This window comes from Hippopotamus amphibius, chromosome 6 (genome assembly GCF_030028045.1).
Source record: "Hippopotamus amphibius kiboko isolate mHipAmp2 chromosome 6, mHipAmp2.hap2, whole genome shotgun sequence".
Classification (NCBI taxonomy): domain Eukaryota; kingdom Metazoa; phylum Chordata; class Mammalia; order Artiodactyla; family Hippopotamidae; genus Hippopotamus; species Hippopotamus amphibius.
Genome location: NC_080191.1, coordinates 106465836 through 106489759, shown reverse-complemented (window position 1 = coordinate 106489759; position 23924 = coordinate 106465836). Strand labels below are relative to the sequence as shown.

Sequence of the window (23924 nt, the reverse complement as noted above, 5' to 3'; positions counted from 1 at the left end):
ACTGGTAGGATTAGTTTTAGTTAGCTGCCACTGGTTGAGAGCTTCTTAGTGCCCAGAATTACTGCAGATTGGATGTGGATTTTGAGAAGGAAGCAGTTATAGCAGCTTGGAGCACAAACCTCCAGTGAAAATGGATCAAGGATGGTGGGAGGATGGATCAGGGTTATTGGACCACATTCAACACTTCCTGCATTTTATATGCAAGGGCTACCAAGTGTGGATAAAACTTATTAGAGACTGCAATGTGAGAATGATGCAAATTCACAATGAAATTGGAAAATATTCATAGCGACAGCATTGTGCTCAAGTATCCAGGGGCAGCAAGAGTGCCCAGTGGTTGTGGCCCCAACAACACCATCCTAATCAGACTCTTCCTGTAATAAAGTATTGGACTGAGAGGAGTGTCCCTTGGTTCTTAACCATTTTCTGAGTCTGCTTTCTTAACCATTTTCTTAACCATTTTCTGAGTCTGCTTTCGTGTTGCGGCTGGGATTTACTACATGATAGGCACAGATTTGTTGGGTCATTGTATGCTGTGTGAGTAGAGACTTACTAATAAGGTGAACATGAAAGCTTGAATAAGAACTACTGCATATTTAAGAATGGTGAGTAGAATAAGAGTAATAACTAATGAGGGCTGTGGTAATACCAATGCTTATTAGGGCCAGGGTTGTTCCTCTGATTAGATGGATTAATAGGTGACCGTCTGTAATTTTAGCTATTAGCCATACCGCCAGGGCTATTGACTGAATAAGCTAATAGTTTCAATAATTACTGGCATGGGGTTAAGGGGAATTGGTATTCCTTGTGGTAGAAAGTGGGCTAGAGATGCTTTTGCTTTACAGTGGAAGCCAGTGATTATAACTCCTGCTCATAAAGGATCGCTATACCTAAATTTATTGAAAGTTGTTTCATGGACATAAATGAATGTGGTAAGAGACCTAGCAAGTTTGTTGAGCCAATATATAAGTGATGTGAGTATTGGTGTTCAAGTTTGTCCTCATTGTTGTGGATAGCCGTTATCTGTTTTGATGTGAATTGAACTAGTCACTGCTGAATAGAGATTACTCGGTTGTTAACCAGTCGGTTGGGTGTGGAAGTACAATGATTAAAATGACAATAGGTAATCCCAATATTGTTGGGGTGATGAAAAAGGCAAATACATTTTTATTGATTTTGTTTCTCAAGGGGCGGAGTTTTTGGGTGTTTTAGTTGATTTTAGTTTTAGACCTGAAGGATAAGTATATTTTGAAATTTTCAGTTGAAATACAATAAGTAGAACTGTAATTATTGATATAATAGTGATAAATCATGTTGATGTATCTAGTTGTTGCATGTCATTTAGGGGAGGTTTTAACTCCCAGCCTTTAACTTAAAAGGTTAATACTATTCAGCTTCTTAATGAACTTATAGTATAGATGCAGGTCATTTCTCAAAGTATTCTAGAAGGTTAGTAGGTAACCTTCCTGTTAACCTCCCAATAAATTATTTTTCTATTTACTCAGAATCAATCCCTGTTGCTTACAAGCATGAAATATTGGACTGCCGTATGAAATGTGTCAGAAAGTGCCAGGAAAATCTCTCTCTGGTGTAATTTCTGAACCAACAGCAGTCAAGCCTAATGCAGTGTCCCGCAGTGGCCAGAGCTGGGAAAGTGTGGGTGCTCCTGGCAGATCAGCAAAGCCTCAGCAAGCAGAGACTCAAGAATGAGACCCTTGCAGTGCAGGGTTTCCTCTGTGAGATGATAGCTCTCATGGATGTGCATCTTCTTGAGACCTACCTGTCTGCTAGACTGCTGGAGCCCCCAGACTCCTGGTTCCCAGAGCTGAAAAGGATAATCTAATTCAGTGGTTTCTAAATGGGGCAGTTTTACCCCCTGGGTGACATCTGACAATGCTAAGAGACATTTCTGATGTCCTACTGGAGGAGAGGGTTGTTAGTGAGTAGAGGCCAAGAATGCTGCCGGAAAGGCCCCCAAAACAAAGAAGTATCTAGCCAAAATGTTGATGTGTCACTATTGAGAAATCCTAATCTAAATAACGGGTCTGAGACTCTCTTGCTCTTTAGGAGCTTTGTCTTGGAAAAACTCTTGTATTGGAAAAATGTCAGCTTCATATTTTGAGGTAGTATATAGAACTGCATAGACCGGAGGAGTACTGATTAGCCACATGTAGCTACTGAGCACTTGAGATGTGACTAGTTTTCTGAATTGAGATGTGCATGTGTAAAACACACATTGGGTTTCTTAGTATGAAAAAAATGTACACTATTTTATAATACTTTAAAAATGTTGTTTACGTGTTGAAATTATAATTTTGAAATGTTGAATTGAATAAAATAGATTATTAAAACTAATTCCATCCGTTCCTTTTTCCTTTTTTTCTTTCAATGGGGCTACTAGATAAAGTTACATATGTGGCTTACATTATATTTCCATTGAATTGTTCTGGCCTGGAAAAGGAGGAGCTATTGAGTTAGAGATTTTGGGTATAAGCTATCCTGCTCATATTAAAAAGAACAGCAGCTAAAAGAAATAATCTTTCATTTATTCTTTTTTTTTTTATTTTATTTTATTTTTTTATTTATTTATTTTTTGGGGGGGTACACCAGGTTCAATCATCCGTTTTTATACACATATCCCCATCTTCCCTCCCTTCCTTGACGCCCCCCCCACCCTCCCCGCCCCAGTCCTCAAAGGCATCTTCCATCCTCGAGTTGGACTCCCTTTGTTATACAACAACTTCCCACTGACTATTTTACAGTTGGTAGTATATATATGTCTGTGTTACTCTCTCGCTTCGTCTCAGTTTCCCCTTCACCCCCCGCCCCCTCCCATACCTCGAGTTCTCCAGTCCATTCTCTGTATCTGCATCCTTGTTCTGGTCACTGAGTCCAACAGTACCATTTTTAGATTCCGTATATGTGAGTTAGCATACAATATTTGTCCTTCTCTTTCTGACTTACTTCACTCTGTATGACAGACTGTAGTTCTATCCACCTCATTACATATAGCTCCATCTCATCCCTTTTTATAGCTGAGTAATATTCCATTGTATATATATGCCACATCTTCTGTATCCATTCATTTGTTGATGGGCATTTCGGTTGCTTCCATGTCCTGGCTATTGTAAAGAGTGCTGCAATAAACATGATGGTACAAGTTTCTTTTGGGATTATGGTTTTCTTTGGGTATATGCCCAGGAGTGGGATGACTGGATCATATGGTAGTTCTATTTGTAGTTTTTTAAGGAACCTCCAAATTGTTTTCCATAGTGGCTGTACCAATTTACAGTCCCACCAACAGTGCAGGAGAGTTCCTTTTTCTCCACACCCTCTCCAACATTTGTTGTTTCCAGACTTTGTGATGATGGCCATTCTGACTGGTGTGAGGTGATACCTCATTGTGGCTTTGACTTGCATTTCTCTGATGATTAGTGATGTTGAGCATCTTTTCATGTGTTTGTTGGCCATCTGTATGTCTTCTTTGGAGAAATGTCTATTTAGGTCTTCTGCCCATTTGTGGATTGGGTTATTTGCTTTTTTGGTATTAAGCTTCATGAGCTGCTTGTATATTTTGGAGGTTAATCCTTTGTCCGTTGTTTCATAGGCAATTATTTTTTCCCACTCTGAGGGTTGCCTTTTAGTCTTGTTTATGGTTTCTTTTGCTGTGCAAAAGCTTTTAAGTTTCATGAGGTCCCATTCATTTATTCTTGATTTTATTTCCATGATTCTAGGAGGTGGGTCAAAAAGGATGGCGCTTTGATGGATGTCATATAGTGTTCTGCCTATGTTTTCCTCTAGGAGTTTGATAGTGTCTGGCCTTACATGTAGGTCTTTAATCCATTTGGAGTTTACTTTTGTGTATGGTGTTAGGAAGTGTTCTAATTTCATTCTTTTGCATGTTGCTGCCCAGTTCTCCCAGCACCACTTATGGAAGAGGCTGTCTTTTTTCCATTGTATATTTGCGCCTCCTTTGTCAAAGATAAGGTGCCCATATGTGTTTGGGCTTACTTCTGAGTTCTCTATTCTATTCCATTGATCTTCCTTTCTATTTTTGTGCCAGTACCATACTGTCTTGATCACTATGGCCTTGTAGTATAGTTTGAAGTCAGGAAGCCTGATTCCACCAACTCCATTTTTCCTTCTCAAGATTGCTTTGGCTATTCGGGGTCTTTTGCGTTTCCATACAAATCGTAAGATTTCTTGCTCTAGTTCTGTGAAAAATGCCATTGGTAATTTGATCGGGATTGCATTGAATCTGTAAATTGCTTTGGGTAGTACAGACATTTTCACGATGTTGATTCTTCCAATCCAGGAACATGGTATGTCCCTCCATCTGTTTGTGTCGTCTTTGATTTCTTTCATCAATGTCTTAAAGTTTTCTGCATACAGATCTTTTGCCTCCTTAGGCAGGTTTATTCCTAGGTATTTGATTCTTTTGGTTGCAATGGTGAATGGGAGAGTTTCCTTAATTTCTCTTTCTGCTCTTCCGTTGTTAGTGTATAGGAATGCAAGAGATTTCTGTGCATTAATTTTGTATCCTGCTACTTTACTGAACTCATCAATTAGTGCTAGCAGTTTTCTGGTAGAGTCTTTAGGGTTTTCTATATATAATATCATGTCATCTGCAAAGAGTGACAATTTTACTTCTTCTTTTCCAATTTGGATTCCTTTTATTTCTTTTTCTTCTCTGATTGCTGTGGCTAAAACTTCCAAAACTATGTTGAATAATAGAGGTGAGAGTGGACACCCTTGTCTTGTTCCTGTTTTTAGGGGGAATTCTTCCAGTTTTTCTCCACTGAGAACAATGTTGGCTTTTGGTTTTTCATATATGGCTTTTATTATGTTGAGGTAATTTCCTTCTATGCCCATTTTCTGGAGAGCTTTTATCATAAATGGATGTTGAACTTTGTCAAAAGCTTTTTCTGCATCTATTGAAATGATCATATGGTTTTTATCCTTCAATTTGTTGATATGATGTATCACATTGATTGATTTGCGTATATTGAAGAATCCTTGCATCCCAGGGATAAACCCCACTTGATCGTGGTGTATGATTTTTTTAATGTGCTGTTGCAGTCTGTTAGCTAGTATTTTGTTGAGGATTTTTGCATCTATATTCATCAGTGATATTGGTCTATAGTTTTCTTTTTTTGTGACATCTTTGCCTGGTTTTGGTATCAGGGTGATGGTAGCCTCGTAGAATGAGTTTGGGAGTGCTCCGCCTTCTGCAATATTTTGGAAGAGTTTGAGAAGGATAGGTGTTAACTCTTCTCGAAATGTTTGATAGAATTCGCCTGTGAACCCATCTGGTCCTGGGCTTTTGTGTGTTGGGAGATTTTTAATCACTGCCTCAATTTCCGTACTTGTGATTGGTCTGTTCATGGTTTCTATTTCTTCCTGGTTCAGTCTTGGAAGATTGTATTTTTCTAAGAATGTATCCATTTCTTCCAGGTTATCCAATTGATTGGCATATAGTTGCTTGTAGTAGTCTCTCATGATCTTTTGTATTTCTGAGGTGTCCGTTGTTACTTCTCCTTTTTCATTTCTAATTCTGTTGATTTGCATCTTCTCCCTTTTTTTCTTGATGAGTCTGGCTAATGGTTTATCAATTTTGTTAATCTTCTCAAAGAACCAGCTTTTAGTTTTATTTATTTTTCTTATGGTTTCTTTCCTTTCTTTTTCATTTATTTCTGCTCTGATCTTTATGATTTCTTTTCTTCTGCTCACTTTAGGGTTTCTTTGTTCTTCTTTCTCTAGTTGTTTTAGGTGTAAGGTTAGGTTGTTTATTCGATCATTTTCTTGTTTCTTAAGGTAGGACTGTATTGCTATAAACTTCCCCCTTAGAACTGCTTTTGCTGCATCCCATAGGGTTTGGGTTGTTGTGTTTTCGTTGTCATTTGTTTCTAGATATTTTTTGATTTCCTCTTTGATTTCTTTAGTGGTTCCTTGGTTGTTTAAGAGTGAATTGTTTAGCCTCCATGTGTTTGTCTTTTTTGCAGTTTTTTTCCTGTAATTGATATCTAGTCTCATGGCGTTGTGGTCTGAGAAGATGCTTGATATGATTTCAATTTTCTTGAATTTGCTGAGGTTTGATTTGTGACCCAAGATGTGATCTATCCTGGAAAATGTTCCGTGTGCACTTGAGAAGAAAGTGTAGTCTGTCGTTTTTGGATGGAATGTCCTATAAATATCAATTAAGTCGAGATGGTCTAATGTGTCATTTAAAGCTTATGTGTCTTTATTTATTTTCTGTTTGGATGATCTGTCCATTGATGTAAGTGGGGTGTTCAAGTCTCCCACTATTATTGTGTTCCTGTCGATGTCCCCTTTTATAGCTGTTAGCATTTGCCTTATGTATTGAGGTGCTCCTATATTGGGGGCATAGATATTTACCATTGTGATATGTTCTTCTTGGATGGATCCCTTGATCATTAAGTAGTGTCCTTCCTTGTCTCTTTTAATAGTCTTTACTTTCAAGTCTAATTTGTCTGATATGAGTATTGCTACTCCAGCTTTCTTTTGACTTCCATTTGCATGGAATATCTTTTTCCATCCCTTCACTTTCAGTCTATATGTATCCCTTGGTCTGAAGTGGGTTTCTTGTAGGCAGCATATAGAAGGGTCTTGTTTTTGTATCCATTCAGCCAGTCTGTGTCTTTTGGTTGGAGCATTTAATCCATTTACATTTAAGGTGATTATTGACATGTGTGTTCCAATTACCATTTTCTTAATTGTTTTGAGTTTGTATTTGTAGGTGTTTTCCTTTTCTTGTGTTTCCTACTTAGAGAAGTTCCTTTAGCACTTGTTGTAAGGCTGGTTTGGTGGTGCTGAATTCTCTTCACTTTTGCTTGTCTGGAAAGCTTTTGATTTCTCCCTCAAATCTGAATGAGATTCTTGCTGGGTAGAGTATTCTTGGCTGTAGGTTTCTCTCTTTCAGGACTTTCAGGATATCCTGCCATTCCCTTCTGGCCTGCAGAGTTTCTGTGGAAAGGTCAGCTGTTATCCTGATGGGTTTTCCCTTATATGTTGTTTGTTGCTTTTCTCTTGCTGCTTTTAATATTTTTTCTTTGTGTTTAGTTGTCGTTAGTTTGATTAATATGTGTCTCGGTGTATTTCTCCTTGGGTTTATTCTGTATGGGACTCTCTGTGCTTCTTGGACTTGGTGAATTATTTCCTTTCCCATGTTGGGGAAGTTTTCCACTAGAACCTCTTCAAATATTTTCTCAGACCCTTTCTTGTTTTCTTCTTCTTCTGGGATGCCTATAATTCGAATGTTGGTACGCTTAATGTTATCAGTGAGGTCTCTGAGACTGTCTTCTAATCTTTTTATTATTTTTTCTTTTTCCTGCTCTGTGGCAGTTATTTCCCCCATTCTATCTTCCAACTCACTTATTCGTTCTTCTGCCTCAGTCATTCTGCTGGTTATAGCATCTAGAGTATTTTTAATTTCAGTTATTTTGTTATCCATTGCTGTTTGTTTTTCTGAGTTCTTATGAACTGTTTCTTGTACTTTCTCTATTTTGTTATCGAGATTTTGTATCATTTTTACTATCATTACTCTAAATTCCTTTTCAGGCATTTTTCCTATTTCCTCCTCATTTATTTGGTCTTGTGGGTTTTTTTCTTGCTCCTTTGCCTGCATGGTGTTTCTTTGTTTCCTCATGGTTGTCCAAACTTTTGGGGTTGCTTGTCCTTGGGTTTTTTTGCGTTATTCTGTGACCAGCAGAGGTTCCTTTATTGTTCGTCTGTAAGCGTCGGTGTGTGGGGAGGGAGAGGGTACAACAGTGGCTCCTTCTCCTGGGAGGGAGTGAGCAGTGGCGCACTGATGTCTCAGTCAGGCTTGGAGGTGCCTGTTGCAGAGGGCGCCGGTGGCTCAGGCGTAAACAGAAAGTCTTAGAGTTGGGCCTCTCTCGGGGTTTTTTTTCTTTTCTTTTTTTTTTTTTTTCTCTCGGCAGCCTCCCTGCTGCTGGCGTTGCAAGGGGTTTTAATCTAGCCCCACCCGAGTGCCTGAGGGTACTTGTTATCCCTGAGCGCCTTAGGTGGCCCGCAGGGCGTCTCTCCACTGCCTGTTGCAGAGGCGTGGAAAGAGAGAGAGAGGCTATGCGCGTGGCTCCTCCCAGCTGCCAGTGAGCCTGCAGCCTCCAGCCGCCATCATGGCCGGGCAGCTCTCAGGAACGGGCACTCCTCTCCGCGGGCCTCCTCCCTCCTGTCCTCTCAGTCCGTCACCCTACCGGCAACAATGTTTCCCACACTGAACCAGCTCTCCTGCTCCCACACTCCTGCTCCTGGACCCTCCGTTCAGCCGTGGATCGATGTCTTGGTCCGGGAACGCTGAGCTGCGCTGCGGACCCTCCGAATGTTTCTCACTCCCTCCCGTCTGACACAGCTCCGCCGCTTCACCCTCTTTGAGCCCTCGTAGATGCCTCCCTACCGGCTATGTCGGGCTCCCCGCAGTCCCATCCGGTGTCCGAGGCCGTCTGCTGGTGTTCAGCTGGTTTTCTGTGAGAATTACTGCGTCCTTCCGTGCATTCCCAATGCATCTGTGGGGAGGGATGCACTCCACGTCTCTCTACTTCGCCGCCATCTTTTCCTCTCCTCATTTATTCTTTAATTCCTCCATCCAACAGACATTTTTGAACACATGCTATATGCTAATCTTTGGGCGTATTAAAGATAAGTACCTCTTCCTTTGTGAAAAGCTCATAATATATTGAGGAGGTCAAAGAGTTAAGGAAAGGCATTGCAGAAAAGTGTGTACATTAGTGTCTATATATAGAGAAAAGTGTGGTTAACTGCCTAGATGAGCCAGGAACCATGCCTGTAGGGAGGTTTTATTGGGACCTGTTCTTCAAGTTTTATTGGGACCTGTTCTCCCACATCTTTGAGGATGACCTGACCATTCCTTCTTCTGCAACTTACTGACTGGAATGTTGGTCTTCACCTCTCTACCAGCCAATACCCTGCCTGTCTTGAGCTGAATGACTGAACCGTAGCTGGACCACTGGAGCTCAAAACCATCCTTTGTGATTTTGAACTTTCAACAGTCTTGATTTTTTGCTCTCCATAGGTACTTGATAAGGTAGTTCTTGCCAGGGCTCTCTTGTTCTATTGTAAACTACATGAAGCACTAAAACAGAAGTACACAAATATGTTCGTTGAATGCAAGAATGCCCATTCCAGAAGGTCTCATTAAATTAAGTCCTGCTTATAGATCTTTCTGGGATTTACAAGACAATACACAATACACAGGCTTTGTATAGACTTCTTCACTAAATGATCTAGCTGTTCACTGTCTCCCCTCTGGCCTTTGCCCTTGGTGTTCCCTTTGCACGTTCTACCTTGCCCTTTGCATGGATAACTCCTACTTAGATTTCAGTCTCAGTTTCAATGCCATTTCATCTGCTAAGCCACCTCTGACAACCTACACCCCAAAAAGATTATGTGCTTCTTTTCTCAAGGCACTGTTTGTGCTTCTACATTAACTCAGTTCAATGTCTCATCTTCTTGATTAGACCATGAGTTTCAAGTGGCAGTATCTGTGTCTCATTTGCTCACTGCTACAAATGTTCTTAGCATCCAGCCCCAAGTGTGACACACAGTATGTCTTGGATTAGGCTCCCAGAAGCAGACACCGGGGTGAGAACTGTGTGCAGGTGATTTTATTAGAAAGTGTTTCCAGGAGAAAGAGAGTGGAGGGGAACAGGACAGGGCAGGGGAGGAAGCTGAGCAAGGATGTCATTTCAGGTGATGACCCACCTGATGTGGGGGTGAGGCAAGCCTCATTCTGATCTCACTGAGAGCTCTGAATCTGTTTTTCTTTTTTTGGCCATGCTGGGCCTAGCCACTGGACTGTCAGGGAATTCCCAGAGCTCTGACTCTTACACCTTGAGAACTGTGGAAAATAAATTGTGAACTTTCAATATATGCCTACGAAGATTTCTGGAGGAAGAGAATGAAGAGAGGTTGAAGAAATCAGATTTGAAACACTAATGACAAAATGAGAGACAGATTTGAGTATTGAGAATGGAAGGGCACTCTCAATACTGGCTAAGATAAAAACCCCACACCTGATAGTTAGTAGCGAAATGGCAGAATATGAAGAAGAAAAAATAAATTCTTAAAAGTACCATAGAGGAAGTACAGACTATCTAGAATACCAAATAATCAGACAGCAGACTTCATATCATTAACAGGAGATGCCAAAAACAAGAATGGAATATATTCAAAGTAGTGAGGGAAAATAACTGATGGCTTATATTTTTATATCCAGCTAGATTATCATGAAAGAGGGAGAAGAGGGTAAAAAAGACATTTCAGACATACAGTGATTAAGAGAGTTTTCCAACCATAGCCTTTAATTCAAAGAAATATTAAATAGTTTTCTTCAGGAAGATCAAAATTAAATGAGATACAAGATATTAAATATTTGTACACATAAATTTAGTGTAAATTTTTTATAGTTTTCTTTAACTATTATATTTAAAAATAATGCAGAACAAATATTGTGTGTGAATAAAAAGGAGAAGAGTAATGTTCTAGGTAGCAATGACAATGTGGGCACATTATTCTGTGGAAAGTTAAAGGGTGTTACATCAATGTCATTTTCAGGAGGAAAAAAGAAATCGTGAATAGCTTCAAATTTAGAAAAATGAAGACCCAAATAAGTATGTTAAACAATTTAAGAGTAGTCTCTATTTTTTCTCCAGAGGAGGGGGAAAAAAGGAAGTACCCAAATGTTTATTAATCCAACAAAATGCAGCCAAAGAGAAAGTAGGTGAAAAATAAGATGGTAGAAAAAGTGAGTATAATTTACAATACGATACCTATGGATTCCTCTGGTGGCAGCTTCAAGTCTTTCTCAGTTTTGTCTGTGAAAGTATAGAGATAAGGTCACATAATCTCACATATCACCATGTTCTTAGTCATCCTGATAGCCCCTTGACTCTGCTCTGGGCCAGAGAATGCTCTAGCATCTCTCCATAATCCTACTCAGAGATGCACTGTCAGTCTTCACTCCTCAGTGGAATCTGAAATTAAGACACAAGAACTTGGTGGAAGCGTCGTATTCTTCTTAATTTGCCTTTCTTTTCTATCTCTCACCTCTCTCCCTGGGATCTGCAATCAGATTCCTGGGAAAGTTCTGTAAATTAACCCCCTGGAGGGGCATATTCTATGAATCCCAGATCACATCACATGATCTGAAAAGTGGTTCCTGTATGGGAATATGGAATCGTATATTCTCAGTACTGATGAAAAAGAGAACAATATTGGACATATATGGTCACCATAAACTACAGGAAGAAAATAAAAGTGTATTATGTTGTTCATATGAAAGAAAGATAAAACATATGCAATGTTTTAGACGATCAATAAACTTATTGAACTGTTTTGTGACCAGTTTTCCAGCCTACTGTACTAGGTACTACACAGATACTTTTACCCATAAGTATGAGTTTCATCTCATCACACTATTTAATATCATGTCACTTAATTGAAAAATTGATGTTCTTTTTTAAAATTATACAATTTAATCCATTACATTTTACAGATTATAAAATTAAGCATGTTTTGGCAGAAATATGGATAGAACAGAAGAGTTTAGACAACCATTGGAAACAACTTGCTATATTTTTTCTGTCTTTTATTTACTTAGCATACCTGAAAAAGATGTTGGCTTGCCACTTTCTTAAAAACAAATATAATCTTTAGTGGCTTTCTGCATTATTCTTGGAGTCCCTAGTGACAAGCATATAGCAAGCATTTGATGAGTGAATGGATAGATGCATAAAGGAATGGAGTCATGAGTAAATGAATAGATATGTAAATGAATAGATATGTAAATGAAATTCATCAGAGCAAAACCATTTATTCAAATTCAGGGCTCAATTACACAGATACTAGTGCACAGAGGATGAAAAGACAATACATTACAAAGGTGGGTTATGGTTGGAGTAATATAAATTCCAAGAAACAGCAGTGTCTGTTTTTCTGTGAAAAATGATAGCCATCAATCCCAAATACAGAATTCATGCTTTGGGGAAAAAAAGTGGAGTGATTTTCAAATGACTACTAATGGCATCTATGTCATCTTCATGCATCTCAGCCTATGGAATTACTAACGACATATGCCAACAAATGTAGCTATAATTGGGGAGTTTCCCCATTCTGTGCTATTACTGTTTACTTTACACTATAAAATGACACCATTATACATCACATAAAGGACATGAGTTAAGCTGGGCTTCTCAGATTTCCCCCCAAGCTTCACTGAGATATAACTGACATAAAACATGCTGTAAGTGTAAGATGTGTAACATGATGATTTGAAATATGTGTATATTGTGAAATGATTACCACAGTAAGTTTACTTAATACATCCATCACCACACATATTTACATTTGTGTGTGTGTAGTGAGAACTTTTAAGATCTACTGTTTAGCATTTTCAAGTATAAAATTTAGAATTCTTAACTATAGTCACCATGCTGTGCGTTACATCCCCAGAACTTATTCATCTCATAACTGGAAGTTTGTACCCTTTGACCACCTTCACCCATTTCTACCCCATTCCTACTCCTCAGCCCTGGCAGGGGCAACCACCAGTCTGCTCTCTGTTTCTATGAATTTGGTTTTGTAGATTCCACTGTAAGTGAACTCATACAGTATGTGTCTTTCTCTGTCTTGTTTCACTTAGTATGATGCTCTCAAGTTTCATCCATGTTGTTGCAAATGGCAGGATTTCTTCTTTTTATGACTGAATACAATTCCATTATATATACATATATACATAAAATACATATACCTGTGTGTGTATATATATATATATATATATACACACACACATATATATATATATACATAAAATGTATCTTCTTTATCCATTCATCCATTGATGGGCAGTTAAGTTGTTTCCATGTCTTGACTATTGTAAATAATGCTGCAATGAACATGGGGGTGCAGGTAATTCTTCAAGATAGTGATTTCATTTCCATTGAATATATACTAAGAAGTGGAATTCCTGTATTGTATGGTAGTTCTATTTTCAATATTTTGAGAAACCTTCATATCGTTTTCTGTAGTGGCTCTACCAACTTACATTTCTACCCACAGTACACCTTTTTACACTCAACCAGCACTTATCCCGTCTTTTTGATGATAGCCATTCTAACATGTATGAGGTGATATCTCACTGTGGTTGATTTGCCACTCTCTGATGATTAAAAAGTTGAGTACCTTTTCATGTACCTTTTGGCCTTTGGAAAATCTTTTGAATAATGTTGATTTAGGTCCTTCTCCCATTTTTAAAATGGATGTTTTTGATATGCAATTGCATATATTCCTTTTATAATATGGATGTTAACCCCTTTCAGATATGTGCTTTGCAAATATTTTCTCCTCTCTCTTTTTCCCTTGGTTAGATTAAGTAAATATTTGCCATTTTAAAAAATCTTCTCAAAGAACCCACTCAGTTTTTTAAATTCCTTCTATTATTTTTCTATTTTCTATTTTATTTATTTCTCCTCTAATCTTTATTATTTCCTTTCTTCTTCTAACTTTGGGCGTAGTTTGTTCTTTTTTTTTTTTTTTATAATTCCATGAGGAGGAAAGTTAGGTTGTTCATTTGAGATTTTCTTTTTTGATGTGTTCATTTATTACTATATAGTTCCCTCAGTATTGCTTTTGATGGATCCTATAAATTTTGGTATATGGTGTTTTCATTTTTGTTTGTTAAGCTATTTCTTAAAATTTACTATTGATATTTTTCTTTGATCCAGTCATTGTTCAGGAATGTACTGTTTAATTTCCTTAAATCCATGTATTTGTGAATTTCCTGGCTCTTCTATTATTGATTTCTAGTTTTTTACTATTATGGTCAGAAAGATACTTTATGTAATTTCCATCTCCTTGAATATGCTTAGGCTTATTTTGTTGCTTTATATATACTCTATCCTAGCAAATGTTCTGTGTGTACTTGGGAAAAATGTGTATTCTGCTGATGTTAGATAGAATGTTCTATATATGTCTTTTATGTCATTTGGTTCTATAGTTTAAATCCATTGTTTCCTTACTGATTCTCTGTCTGGATGATCTAGCCATTGTTGAGAGTGTGATATTAAAGTCCTCAAGTACTATTGTATTTCTGCTTGTTTTTTCCTTTTAGTTTTGCTAATCTTTGCTTTATATATTTACATGCTCCAATGTTAGGTGTATAAATGTTTATAATTGTTATTTCTTCTTGATGGATTGACCTCTCTATAATTATCTAAGACCTTATTTTGTTTCTTTCAATCATTTTTAGCTTAAAGTCTAAAGATGTAAGCATACTTATCTCTGCTTTCATTTGATTACTAGAATTTGCTTGAATTATTTTTTTTCATCTCTTCACTTTCAGTCTATGAGTTTCCTTGAAGCTAAAGTGAGTTCCTTATAGGCAGCTTATTGTTGGATCTTACTCTTTTTATCCATTCAGCAGTTCAATGTCTTTATTGGATAACTTAATCCATTTACATTTAAAGTAATTATTGATAGGTAAGGACTTAACTATTGTCATTTGCTTATTTGTTTTCTGACTTTTTACCTTGCTTCCTCTCTTGCTGTCTTATTTTGTGATTTGATTACCTTCTGTAGTGGTATGCTTTGAATCCTTTATCATAATCTTTTGTATATATACTACAGGTTTGTCCTTTGTGGTTACCATGAAGCTTCCGTGAAATAACTTGTATTTATATATAACATTCTAAGATGGTAACAACTTAAATTTGATAGCATACAGAAACATTATACTTTTACTTTCTCCTCCCTCACTTACTAGGTTATTGACATTACAGTTTACATCCTTTCTGTATTGTGTATCCAATACCAAAATTATTATACTTATGGTTAATTTTAATATGTTTGTTTTTTTAACTTCTCAACTAGAGTTGAATGTCATTTACATACCACCATTTCAATATTAGCGAATCTGAGTTTGATTATATGTTTACTCTTCTCAATGTATTTTATACATTTATGTTTTATGATGTTAATTAGCATCCTTTTATTTACACTTGATGATTACCCTTTAGTATTTCTTGTAAAACAGGTCTAGTGGTGATGAACCCTCTCAGCTTTTCTTTGTTCAGGGAAGTCTATTTCTCCTTTATTTCTGAAGAGAAGTTTTGTTGGCATAGTATTCTTGGTTGATAACCATTTTCTTTCTTAGTATTTTGAGTATATTATCCCAATCTCTCCTGGCCTGCAAAGTTTCTGTTAAGAAATCCATAAATGGTCATATGAGGCATCCTTTCTATGTGATGAGTCACTTTTCTCTTGCTGCTTTCATAATTGTCTTTGACTTTTGACAACTTAATTATGTTTCTTAGTGTACTCCATTTGGGGCTCAACCTATTTGGGGCCTTTTGGGTCTCATGAATGTGGATGTCCATTTCTTTTCCCATGTTTGGGAAGTTTTCAGCTATTATTGCTTTAATAGACTTTCTGTTTCTTTCTTTCTCTTCTCCTCTATGCTAGGTAGTTAGCTAAGGTCCTAGAACAATACTGTGAAATCTTAACAAATGTGATTAAATAAATGAGTAGCTCTAGTATCATGTCATAGCCTTCTGTTCTCCTCTCTGTTATTCTTCTATTAGAAACAAATAGATGAAGACATGGTTAACCCCTACACCAACAGTGCTGATGACACAAATTGCATGTAGGTAATATTAGTGTTGAATAAATCAAAGTTGAAATTGATCATGAGAAGTTGGACTGTGGATCAAAGTGATCCAGACGAAATTTAATTTTAAAACCTAACCATTAGAGAAAAATGTCAACAGTACAATCCAAAGATGGGCTTGAATAGATTTGATAACAACTCATGTGAAAGACTTCTGGGTTTCACAAGCCATCTGGCCACCATAAACGAACATTATGCTTTGACTGCTGAAAAAGCTAATATGGTCTTAGAGTAATAATGTTACATTATGAAGTATATCTAAGACTGGTTTGTCTCAATCTAAAGAATAACACCTGAATTGCTGGTGATGGCCAGTCTGAAATGGCAGTAATGCCTCCTGAGGCAGTGAGCTGTCACTGGTAGGGTTCAAAGCAAGCCTGGAAGTTCATCTACGAAGCATAAAATTCACTTAGGAGGAAGATTGAAGTAGGTGATCTGAAAGATTGTTTCAATTTGAACCTTCTAAGATTTAAATGGAAATTCTTTGAGCTTCAATTTGTGTTATCTGTAAAATAAGAGGGTTTTCAGAATAGATAATGTACATCTACATAAAATTTTGTGCATAAATAGTGGGCATGTTTAGGCAAGTTCAAAATGATAGAGCAAGACACATGGCTTATTACACTAAAGATTTTCTAAATTATGCTGTCATTTTAAGTTTTGTTCTCATTTATTTCACTGTTTATAGAATTTTATACAGAGTAATGTAGAATTTGTTGGTAGAACACTAATGGGGCTAAAGTTTTAAATAATGTAATGACTCAGTTGTTTTGTTTTTAAAAATGAACCAAGTTTTTGTTTCTTGCTTTTTTTCTCCAATTTGAGAATATTTGAGTATCCTCATATCATCAGGCAACTGGTAACCCCAGTTTTCTGGTCCTCAGCTAGATCCTGAGAGGGAAGCTAAAACCAAAAACACAGGCCCTTCTAAAGTGGCTTTTTAAAACTAGTCCCAGTAAATAGGAGTGGAATTCTCTAGAAGAGCAGTTCTCAAGATATGGTCCACAGGCCCCTGGGGTACTCAAAAGCCTTTCCAGGAAGTCTGTGAGGTTAAAGCTATTTTTATAATAATGTAAGACAGTATTTGCCTTTTGCATTGTGTTGGCATTTGTGCTAATGGTGCCAACGCTGTTGTGTGTAAAGCTGCTGGTGCCTGAGTACAAATCCAGGCAGCTCCACCCAACGATATTAGTCAATAGTCATTGTACGCTTCATTGCTGCACACTCACAAATGTCAGTTTTATTTAAGAATATCCTTTATGAACTAGCAAAATTCTTAATCTTATTAGATCATCCTAGAGTACACTTTTAAAATATTCCCAGTGACATAATTGGAAGTAGGCATGAAGCACTTGTGTGTTTTCAGTGTAAAGTTGTTTTCATGGAACTTAGAAGTTCCATATTTACTTGAAAGATCTACTGACAAACAAACTATGGTTATTCAGACTCAGGTATTTGGCAAATATTTTTTCAAAAGTAAGTGAAGTGAGCTGTCACTCAAGTTTTCATGTGAAAATCAGAATTTTAGAAAACTTGCATCTGATACGTGATCTTGACATTTTCCCAAAGACTTTCCTAATGAGATCAGTGGTGATATTAACTAATATTATTTTTTGATAATCTATAATAAAATGTGTTAACATTTTGGAGATATGCATAACTCAAAGAACAAGTATTTTCCAAATGACCATCTCACGTTACAAATGATTCATTTTTTTAAGCTCTTTATTGGTGTATAATTGCTTTACATTGTTGAGCCAGTGTCTGCTGTACAACAAAGTGAATCCGCTGTATTTATACATATATCCCCATATCCCCTCCCTCCCACAACTCCTTCCCACCCTCCCTATTCCACCCTTCTAAGTCTTCACCAATCATCGAGTTAATCTCCCTGTGTTATGCAGCAACTTCCCACTAGCTATCTATTTTACATTTGGTAGTGTATATGTCAGTGCTACTCTCTCACTTTGTCCCAGCTTCCCCTTCACCCCTACCCTGTGTCCTCAAGTCCATTCTCTACATCTGCATCTTTATTCTTGCCCTGTCACTGGGTACATCAGTACCGTTTTTTTTAGATTCCGTATATATGAGTTAGCATACAGTATTTGTTTTCCTCTTTCTGGCTTACTTCACTCTGTATGACAGGCTCTAGGTCCATCCACCTCACTACAAATAACTCAATTTCATTCCTTTTTATGGCTGAGTGATATTCCATTGTATATATGTGCCATATCTTCTTTATCCATTCCTCTGTGGATGGGCATTTAGGTTGCTTCCATGTCCTGGCTATTGTAAATAATGCTGCAGTGAACACTGTGGTACATGTTTCTTTTTGGATTATGGTTTTCTCAGTATATCTGCCCAGGAGTGGGATTGCTGGGTCATCATCAAAAAATCCAGAAACAATAAATGTTGGAGAGGGTGTAGAGAAAAGGGAACCCTCCTGCACTGTGGTTGGGAATGTAAATTGGTGCAGCCACTATGGAGAACAGTATGGGGGTTCCTTAAAAAACTGAAAATAGAGCCACCATATGGTTCATGTTTAAAAGATCCATTCAGAGTGCAAGAAAGACCAATGGATTTTAATGTCACAGAATATGCAAAGTTCACTGAGATTGTTTCAGATTCCTTATTGCAGCTGGTTCAGTTTTGACATATCACAGAAGAAAACCCATAAATATCTGAAAAGGCTATTAAAATACTTCTTTTTCCAATTACATATTTCTCTGAGGCCTGATTTTCTTCATATCCTTCAATTCAAAAAACACATAGTATTTGGCTGAATGCAGAAGCTGATGTAAGACTCCAGCTGTCTTCTATTAAAGCTGGACATTAAAGGGATTTGCAAAAATGTGAAATGATGCTACTCTCCTTCACCTTTTTGTTTGGGAAAATATAGTTATTTTTCACAATATATGTTATTTTTGCCATAACATAGTATAATAAATGTATTTTAAAATCAATTAATAAGTATTTAAAATATTTCTGTAGTTTCTAATACTGTAAATAGTGTTGGATATAACTCACATAAACAAAAATTTTTGGATTTTCTCCATAATGTCAAGTGTAAAGAAGTGAAGAATACACCAGGGCTGCAAGATGGCAATTCCATTAGGACCTCCTTTTCAGAATCAACTCTATTTGCCCTGACACAGACTTTTCTTGGCTTTGTTTCTAGCCTTAAAATAAGATGCAAAGTTGAGGTCTTGATGATTGTTAAAGCTTCACTAAGTTTTCTCCAAATCCATGAACTTCACTGCCCTGACTAACCCCTTTGGGTAATTAACAGCTTGTGTGATCGAAAGTCCTCTCAGCCTCCCTTGGATGTGAAATAGTTCACTTTAGCGGCTGCACTTCGTGTGGTGGGAAAAGAGCCCTACTTTGGGCCCCTGCTGTGGGAGCCATTACCAACCTGGCAATGGAAAATAGAGACACAAACAGAGCATAAATGTGTGCTACCAAGAAATAAAATGACGTGAAAACTCAAACTTGGATTATTAAGGGATAGTTGTCTTTAGGAAGACCCACATTTAAAATGAAGATAAACAGATTTCCTTTAATATGTAGTCTTTTTCTGGGCAGGTAAATGTTTGCTTCTACTCAATCACTACGTACAGAATCTTAAATCTAATGAATAGAAGTCATAGTCAATTACTGAGCCTGTTAGAAATGGTTGCATGTTTCTAAAATTATCATGTAAGTCAAAAGGGTAATATTTGATTTAAAATAATTAGGCTGTAGGCAACTTTCTTTGGAAATCTCTTTTCTAAGCAAAGTGATCTACATATAAGGGTAAAATACAAACTCTACACAGTGTCTTTAGGCGTTGACAATGGTTTTTAAAATAAGGCTACTCGGAATGGCTTTTTCTGGCAATTGAAATGATTTCCCACATATTAGAAATTTCATTAAGCTGCAAATTATGGAGGAAATGTAATATCTTTTTCTTGAGAAACTTTTTGAATACTCACAAATATCATTCATGTTAATGACTGGATAAAAGTCAAAATAATAAGCCAGGTGTAGCACAGGTCTACACTTATGATTAACAGTCTATCAAATTTGTATTTAATGAATTCAGGTACTGTATGCTGAGACTTCCTGTAAGTTAGAAGCCACAACTTTCAATTAAAAACTGGAAAAAAAAATTTTTTTGGCTGTATTGGGTCTTCATTGCTGCGCACGGGCTTCCTCTAGTTGTGGCGAGCAGAGGCTGCTCTTCATTGTGGTGTGAGGGTTTCTCATTGTGGAGCACAGGCTCTGGGTGCACCTGCTTCAGTAGTTGCTGTGCGTGGGTTCAGTAGTTGTGGTACACAGGCATGTAGGATCTTCCTGGCCCAGGGATCGAACCCATGTCCCCTGCATTGGTGGGCGGATTCTTAACCACTGTGCTACCAGGGAAGCCCCAAAACTGAAAAATTTTTGTACAGTTAAAAAGTTAATAACAATAGGTAGCATTGATTGAGTGCTTGGTATATACACAAGGTACTACTCTAAGCACTTTACAAATATTGATTTATTTTTTGTGTACTGCCCTTCTCTCCAGTCTGACTCTTTTGACCATACACATATGTTTGGACTTATTAATTCTGTTGTATGTTTTGGTTTTATTTTTCATTCTTATTTTTCTCTTATTCTACCCCATCAACAAAAGAAATCATTATATCTCAAAATCATAATGCTATGACTTTGCCAGCATCAAATGCTGGTAATTTATGGAGTCAGGACTCAGATCCAGCCTCCCTGAGTCCATGTTCTTTCAGCAGGACTGTGGTTTGTTTCTTTTTAAATTGAGGATAAACAGAGGTGTCTGAGCTCATTAAAATGCCTTCCCTATAACATTTCCTTCCATGATTAATAGTAATAGCCACTTTATCAGTGACATGGTTTCTGAGTCAGTGACAAGGTATTTACATTATCCTCTAGGTTATCCAGATGACCTAACTATTGTCTAGGGCCATTCTAGCCATGTCAATCATGGCCAATGTGGAAGCAAAATGAACACTCTGTCCTGCTACCATTATGAATAAACATATACATGACATCCTAGAATGAGATAAACTGGAAATAACAGGCTCACACTGTCTAGTTCTGGTCCCTAAAATAAATAAAACTTTGAACATTTCCTCTGAATCACTTACTCCTTAGCAAAATAACTAAAACCCTGAACTTTGCAAAGTTGATTTCTAAAGATAGGTAACATCTTTTGTGAATATGATAATTATGTGAGAAAGTTGTTTCTGTACTAAGAATAGATTAAGGTAAACTGTATAACCTTGGTAACGTCACATTTTTTTTCCCTTTACATTTGTTGTATTTTTTATTTGACAAGCCAATCTTTCTAAAGTCTGACATTTGCCAACTTTTTCATAAGTAAATCTCTCCACTAAATGCTCTGATGTCTGGTTTTCTTCTGCATGAACATGTTTTTATGTTTCCTTAGGATGGAAATATCCCTGATGGTGGGAGGGGTGAAAAAAAGTAATTTTTTTTTTTTAGGTTGAGTCTATATAACATTAAAAGCAAACTTGTGTACCTATATTTCTGGTAATTTAATACATAAAAAGACCCAGCTTAGAGAATTTGTATTTTAACTTGGATTTGGTGGGGTTATTGATCTCGGGTAGCCTGGTCCTGCAGCAGCTTGAAGCAGGATTTCAGTTCCTTGGCTAGAGACTGAGGTCGGGTGGTGGTGGTGAGAGCACTGAATCCTAGTCACTAGACCAATTGTCAGTGACAAGGCCCTGGCCTTTCGCCTTTGCAGAAAAGAATTTCCACAAAGATGGTAAGTAGTGAAACAAGTAAAGTGTTTATTAGGAGGGAAAAAAGAGTATAGTACATGTGCACAGACACATGGGCAGGCTCAGAAAAAGAGAGTTGCACCCTCGTGGCAGTTTGAATCACTTTTATGGGGCAATTCTTCTGGGTTTCCTTTGGCCAGTCATCTTGCTTTGCCTGGCTCTGAGTCCGTATTTGGTTTATCTCAGGGTCCTCCCCTGTGTGTGTGTGCGCATCTCTTAGCTAAGGTGGGTTCTAGCAAAGAGGCCTATGCTAGAGGCCTCACTTACTGTGAGGTGGCGCCCCCTCCCTTTTTGACCTCCCAGGAGCCTTTCTGCGCATGTGTAGTTGGGGAGGTCTCCTTGACTTCGAGAATGAGGAACATGTGGTCTTTTATCTCTTAGCTGGGCAGGGTCCAGCCTCCTCCATCATGCTGCTATTATGGAGTTTCTGCTACCATGGAGTTTCTGTCCACAGGGGAGAAACTGCTCAGCCTGGGGCCCTTCTATCTCCTGCCTCAGTATGAGAAGGGAGGATGGGACGAAGCTGAAATCTGGGGCATATGGTTTATTTCATAACCTTTCACAGTGTTTAGAATATAATCTCTAGCATAAAACTACTAGCTGTAGTAGTTCAAATTTGAATTTATGCTTAATAGCTAGAAGATCTTGAACATTTCATGTAAATGTTCTCTGTCTCAATTTCTTTGTCTAGTAACTAGGGAAAATGAGAGGACCTACATTATAATGTTGCAATGAGGATTAAATGAAATAACATAAACATGAAGCTTAACACAGAACCTGTCACACAAGTGCTTTATGAATTTTAGCTATAATTGTTAAATCTTGTGGTATTTTGGAGGTCATCTGAAGCTTTTGGTACTCTTTCCTTGAAAAAGGATAAAAAATGGTTTAGTAGCTCAACCAGGGGATGTGTTGACCAATAGCTATTGCCAGGGGTTGAAATTCAAGGGGCCAAGCTAAGTATGTTCCTAATTTGCCTCTGGGAAGAGGGGTGGTGTTTGAGGTGGACCAAGTAAAAAAATTCTTTAGGGATGTTGGAAAGTAAAATGCTGTAGAGAAACAAGCATGAAATCCTATAATAGATCAGAGGTAGTGTCACATTTGGGACAGGGAACAATCTGGTGAATCAGAGGAGAGTGGGTTTGGAATGAAAGCCAATTGGGGAAAAAGAAAGGAGGGTCATAGGAAATATCTGAGATCAATCTACCCTCTGCCTTTATTGGATGATGGGAGTGTGGTTTATTGATTATCCAGCTGCTGTGTAACATCAGAGGCAATATAGATTGATCCTACTTTGGAGAATCCTTGAATGGGTGATGTAAATTCCCACATTGATGGGACATAGGTAGGGAATTAATACTGAGCAACTGTCTTTACAGATAGTAAAGTATTTCACCTGTATCATAAACTTCTGCATTATATATTTGTATTCTCAATTTTGCAGTCAGAAAACAAAGTTCAGTGAGGAAAATGTATTAGTCATAGCTCTTTTGATTGTAGGTGACCAAAACCCAGTTTGAAACAGTGTAGGCAAAATGGGAAATTACTTGGCATAAATACCCAAACTATGTAAAGGGCAGGGACAATGCTGAGTCCAGAGTTTTCTGGAACAAGGAAGAGTAGCATTGCCTGGCCCCATTCTCCTGCTGGCTCTTCACTCTCCCTGCGTCTTCCTGCACATCAACTTCAGTCTCACGTTGACATTTTTCTATGGCCGGGAACATGGCCCATAGCAGCTTTCTATCTCTGAGTTTTTCCTCCCAAGAGAGAAGGTGATAACTGAGTAGCTGGTATGAGCCATGTGCCCATTCCTGGACCAAATGAAAATGGCAGAGGGTTGGGTACTTAGTCTGGTTACTTCCACTATAGCCCCAAGTTTGGAGTCAGGAAAGAAAGGGCCCACACACTTCTCTTAAATGGTTTTGATCCGAAGAGGAGAGAAGGGCTAGGAAAACAAAACCAATAATAGATTAAGTAACTCTCCCATGGTCTTACACAATCTGTAAATGATGGGACTGTGATTAGAACGAGTTCTGCTCTGTCTTTGTCCTAAAGCCTTTGCTGTTTCCCTATCTGCCTCCAATGATCTAGTTAATGCCCATCAACAGGACAGTTGTTTCAGGACAGGGGGTGGGGAGGGGGGCCACAGAGTATTTCATAACACGGTTCTCACCACCAAAAGTGGTCTTTCCTTCTTCCAACTTCTATAACCCTGCTGCTGCATCTACATCACTTCTGTAATACTCATCACTTATTATTCTATGTTCTTTATTTAAATTGCAGTGTTCATGGATTAGTGGTGGGTTATTGCTCTCTCTTTTATTGATAGAAAGCTTCTGGAGGGAGAAAAGCCTTGTCACATGGCACCTGGAATAGTCTCCTGCTCTTATTTAGTGCTTCATGAA

General features: G+C 37.8%; 1 pseudogene; it reads right to left on the bottom strand.

The window, feature by feature from the left end:
• Positions 1-523: 523 nt before the first annotated feature.
• On the bottom strand, positions 524-23243 carry LOC130854942 (ATP synthase subunit a-like; annotated as a pseudogene).
• Between the last annotated feature and the right edge of the window lie 681 nt (positions 23244-23924).